We start from the raw sequence: 5296 nt of genomic DNA, 5'->3' as shown, positions 1-5296 counted from the left end.
AGTGTGGGGTATGTATGATTCTCTGTCATCATTGATGTTTCTACCTCTCTCTCCCTCTCACTTCCTCTCTGAAATCAATACAAATATATATAAAAAGCTAGAGGCCCGTTGCAGGAAGATTCCTGCAAGAATAGGGCTCACTGTGGCTGGAGGAAAGCAGAGAAGGGAGCAAAACCCGCTGAGGCGGGCTTCGCTCCCGCCCCCAGCCGCTCCAGCTTGGTGGGTTTGCGCAACCCGCCCCCAGCCGCTGCTGCTGGGTGGGTTTGCCCAACCGGCCCCCAGCCGCTGCTGCTGGGTTTGCCCAACCCGCCCCCAGCTGCTCAATCTTGGTTGGTTTGCCCAACCCGCCCCCAGCTGCTCCATCTTGGTGGGTTTGCCCAACCCGCCCCCAGCTGCTCCATCTTGGTGGGTTTGCCCAACCCGCCCCCAGCTGCTCCATCTTGGTGGGTTTGCCCAACCCGCTCCCAGCCGCTCAGGCTTGGTGGGTATGCCCAACCTGCATGCAGCCACTGCTGCTGGGTTTTTCCATCCTCCCCCAGCCGCTGTGGCTGGGTAGGTATGCCCAACCCTCCCCCAGCCGCTCCGTCTTGGTGGGTTTGCCCAACCCGCCCCTAGCCTCTGCAGCTGGGTGGGTTTGCCCAACCTGCCCACAGCCACTGCTGCTGGGTTTTTCCAATCCACCCCCAGCCGCTGTGGCTGGGTAGGTATGCCCAACCCTCCCCCAGCCGCTCTGTCTTGGTGGGTTTTCCCAATCCGCCCCCATACGCTGCTGCTGGGATTTCCCAACCTGCCCCCTAGCCGCTGCTGCCTGGTTTCCCCTCCTGCCTCCTGCCTCTGCAGCCTTGGCTCCTTTACTGTGTCCGCGGCCTCTACTTTGCTCCCTTCTATAGCCCTTGGCTTCCATGTTGTCTTCAGTCTTCGCTCAGAGCCGGTATATGCAAATCAACTGCCGTCTTGGCTGACAGTTAATTTGCATATACTTACTGATTAGCCAATGAAAAGGGTAGCAGTCGTACGCCAATTACCATGTTTCTCTTTTATTAGTGTAGATAGGATCCAAGTTCCTGTGTTTGGAAACATTTCTATGCAACTTATTTCCAGAAATGGACTCCATTTGGATCATAAGGAACATGCCTCCAGCCCCCAGTTCCCATGGTATCTGTGCATGTGTTTTCTTTATTGGATACTTACAGTCCTAACATCAGGAGGGCTGGTATTTCACTGAGCTTGAAGAGGACACTGAGCTCTGGGAGGTTAAGTTATTGGACAAAATCCTGCTTATAAGTGGTTCAGTCAGACCCCTGATGTCATGGAAGGAAATTATGAGCATACTAGTCCCAGTGCATGAATTCATGCACATTGGAAGGAAATTAATTAGAAGAAATATTTTAATATCACTATTCTTCCTTTCTCTGTAATACAAGTGTCAGAGATGAAAGAAAATTAGTAAAACGTATATGAAAGTAATATATAAATTGATTAATAAACAATAACAACATGATATAACAACAACAAAAACATGATATAAAAACAACATTGGTAAAAACAATGACTGATAAATTGATTAAACTTATTCTAACACTGAGGCTGGTGTCAGATGGGGACAAATCAATTCTTGGAATCAGAACAACCTCTCCTCCGCAGATCCTGTTAATACTTCAGCTTAGATTATGTTAGGTCACAATCTTTTGATAATAAATCTAGTACCATTCCAGAGACCCAATTTACTATTAAAATTTCTCAGTAGCATGATGATTGCACCTACTTTCAATTCTAATTTATGACATGGCATTCCTGAAGGAGTAATACTTTTAAGAAATTCGATGGGAATTTTTTTCTTTTTGGCATCATCCGTTGCATTTAGTATTATTGTGGATTTTACAGTCGTCTCTGAGTCTTTTTTTTTTTTTTGAACAAGAATATAGTGCTTTACCATTTACAAATCTTTCACATACATTCCACTTGACCCTCACAACAACCCTGTGAGGTAGGCAGCACAGATATTATTCTCAAGTAACAGATGTGGAAAGTGAATTTCAGAGCAGTTAACTGATGTACCCAAGGTTCTATAGCTAGTAAATAATTTGTATTAATATCAGTCTTTGGCCTAAAAATTCAGCACCCAATCTCCCCTCATACTTGCCCTACCTACTTCACAGGGATAATGAAGATAAAATGAATTCAAGGCTAGAAGAATATTTTGAGAGAAAAAAAGCACTATATAATTATACCAGCAAACTATAATTTTCCTCTATATATGGCTTATTCTCCTTCTCATCCCAGCTTGTGAATGAACCCAGCATTTTATATTGCCTCTGTTCTGTGCTCAACTGAGCAACTTAGTAAGGCAGGGGAACAGTGTGATCCTGTTTAATGTTATATTAAGTTACAACAGGGTAACTGCTATTATAGCAAATTGAAAATCAGCACAGGAAAGCCAATGTGCAAGTAGCAAGCAAGGCAACATTATCAAATAGGGCATGAATGCATAGAAGGAAAACGTGGTGTCAGAGTTGAAACTGGCACACACAGTTATCTAAGGCAAAGTGGTGACAAAGAAGAGTTATTTATTCCGCATTATATAAACGAGCAAAAGATTCATTAGAACCCATGCAAAAGCATCTCATGTCACACAGATCTCTCCAGCTGCCTACGGAGAATATAAACAATGTCATCTTCGTTTTAAAGAATGACTGTACCTGTGCTCATATCCTGAACTAAACCAAGGAACAGTTCCATGCTAACCTTCCTCAGCTAAAATACAACCAGTACCATCATTCCTAGTCAGACTAGTAAACAGAATGTCTTTTAAGGTAATGAATTAGATGGCTGTATTTAGATTTTTTTCAGGATTCACTTTGCATACTCCTGCTTTTAAGACCCAAAGAAGATAATATTGAGTTTTTATTGGTGATTATAAGAATATGTGTTTATAACAGTTAAAGTGTGATAGGTGAATTTAACATATATATATATATAAAAGTTCTATAGCATCTGTTCAGAAAAGATTATATACTATACAAACTATTCAAGTCTTACAAAACATTTTTCAGTGTCTTTTCAACTGAGAAGAATCCTATTCAGCACGCTTCTCCTCCTGAGGTGGTTCATACTGAGCAAGCTTTGCTTTCAGTTTTTTTTTTTCTTCTACAATAGCTTCATATTTCTCTTTCATTTCTGCCAATTCTAGATGAAGCAGCTCTATTTCTGGATTTTCTGGGGTAGCAGCTCCTAAGTGATGCTTTAAAAAGTCCAAAGCACTATTAGGTTTCTCTGGTTCTTCATATAAGGCTACCAATACCTTGGTCAGCGTGTCCAGCACTCCTGACTTCTCCAAGTACCTCCGGAACTGCTCGCGCTTCGAGTCGGCGGCTTTGTAATGGGCCATAGTGACAGCGGCAGCGGCGTAGCTGGCGCCGGAGACCGTCTCGTCTCTGAGTCTTAATGCAATATCTGTTCCCCAGTCTTTTCAGCATGTGGGAAAAGAATAGGATACGTCATTGCATCTAATGTAGGAAACAGGATACTGATTTGTTTCATTTTAGTGGCATTCGGATTATCGGGAACTGGTTTACAATGAATGAACAAGTCCCTTTCAAAAGGAGGTTCTCCATCTTTGTTTCTGAATATGACGACAACTTCGGTTACGCAGGGATAATTATATCTACTCAGATCACTATTATGATCATATTTAATCACCATTGTTACTTCCATGCAACGCGGCTGCTTTCTTTCAGCTTCAGAATGTCAACAAAAACAACCAGAGTCACCATTGACAATGACAGATCAAAACACATGCGTGCGATTGGTGCCAGCAAAAGCTTTATATGTATCGTGCATGCGCAAGTCAACTTAGCCTTTCATAGATATAGAACTAACTTGCTTAATTAGACCTGCTTTCTGATGTAGCTAAACGTTTTCCAGCCCAGTGAAGCACCCCAACTTCTCTTTCAGGGAATTGTCAGAAACACAGCAGTAAATATCAACATGAAGCAGATTATTATTGTAGATCACACAGGGAGAACAAAGGGTGAAATATTTAACTGCAGCAGCGTTTGACTATATTCTGCGCAGTGAGAAAACCTGCGCAGTGAGAAAACCTGAAGTCATTTTCAAGGTCCACCATTTGTTCCCTCTTTTCAGTTGGGTCAAGTTTCTAAATCTCCGTTTTCAGGCTAATGAAAAGAAAATAGGATTCCGCCGAGTCTCCTATCTACCTACTCCCGGACTTCTGTGAGGCTCAAATGAGGTGAGGCACAGGAAAACGCTTCACAGACATTTGGTTACAGTGTGAAATGTTTCCACATGAGGCTAGTCATCGCTAGGGAGAGGAAGCCAGGTGTTGCTACTTGACACCATTACCCAGATGGTCGGATACTTAGAACTATGAAGGGGCCACAGCTAGAAACTGGTAACAGCGTTGGACAAGTGCTAGTGGGATGGAGGTCGAAGAGGAAAGGGAGAGTTTTATTTTTCCTTAAAAAAAAAACAACATGTGCTGGAAGTTTTGCCTTATTTATGCATGTCTCTGAAATTTTAGAAAGAATCCAGGTTGGGCAAGTATCCAGGAGAGTTACCTCCTGGCATGATCAGCAGGATGACAGCGGTGACTAGGAGTGCTGTGGGCAGACAGAGTGGGTTCTCATTCTCTATTATGGGGGCGGGGGGAGGGGAGAAGGGGGAACTGGGAGGAAGCAGGATGGGAGGTGGGAGGAGGAGCTGCCCCAGCTGAACCCTGATGAAGTAACTTTTTCAGGTGAAGGGCGGAGGGCTGCAAGCAGAGACACGCAGGGGCCAGGCTTGGAAGCCTGTTGGGGAACTGTAGGAGAGGCTGTTGGGCGGGGATATGGTGGCCAGCGCTGCTGTAGGAGCTGCAGAGGGGGGAGCAGGGCAGGTCATGCCACCTTGCTGGGCACGCTAGGGAGTTGGGGTTTCATCCCTGAGGCAGTGGGGAGCCCCCAAAGATTTCCAGCCGGAAATTCCAAATGAGGTCACATTCCTGTGACACTGAAGTGTCCGCCCTCACACTCGGGGCTGTCAGTCATCACAGCAGCAAGGCAGTGGTTCCCTGGATCACACGTCCGCTCCCTGTTACTATCTCAATCGTTCACTTGTCTCTCTCTTACAATATTGTTTGATGGTGTGGGTGAGAGATTCCATGCGTTTCTTGCATTTCTGCTCGTCTTGCACTGAAGCACTGACTGTTTTTTCTCCCACCTTCTTTTCAAGGATGTTTGTACAGCAAGCATGTCAAACTCAAAGGCTAACACGGGCCAAATAAGGTTTAAGTTTATGT

The 5296-nt window shown here is 44.5% G+C and overlaps 1 pseudogene; it reads right to left on the bottom strand.

Annotated features, from left to right (window-relative positions):
- Positions 1 to 2915: 2915 nt before the first annotated feature.
- On the bottom strand, positions 2916 to 3421 carry LOC138999698 (c-Myc-binding protein pseudogene; annotated as a pseudogene).
- Between the last annotated feature and the right edge of the window lie 1875 nt (positions 3422 to 5296).

Source organism: Myotis yumanensis, unplaced genomic scaffold (assembly GCF_028538775.1).
Source record: "Myotis yumanensis isolate MYYU_CA2020_CCGP unplaced genomic scaffold, mMyoYum1.0.hap1 SCAF_23, whole genome shotgun sequence".
Lineage (NCBI taxonomy): Eukaryota > Metazoa > Chordata > Mammalia > Chiroptera > Vespertilionidae > Myotis > Myotis yumanensis.
The sequence above is the reverse complement of the archived record's forward strand: the minus strand, read 5'-3'. Positions and strand labels throughout refer to the sequence as shown.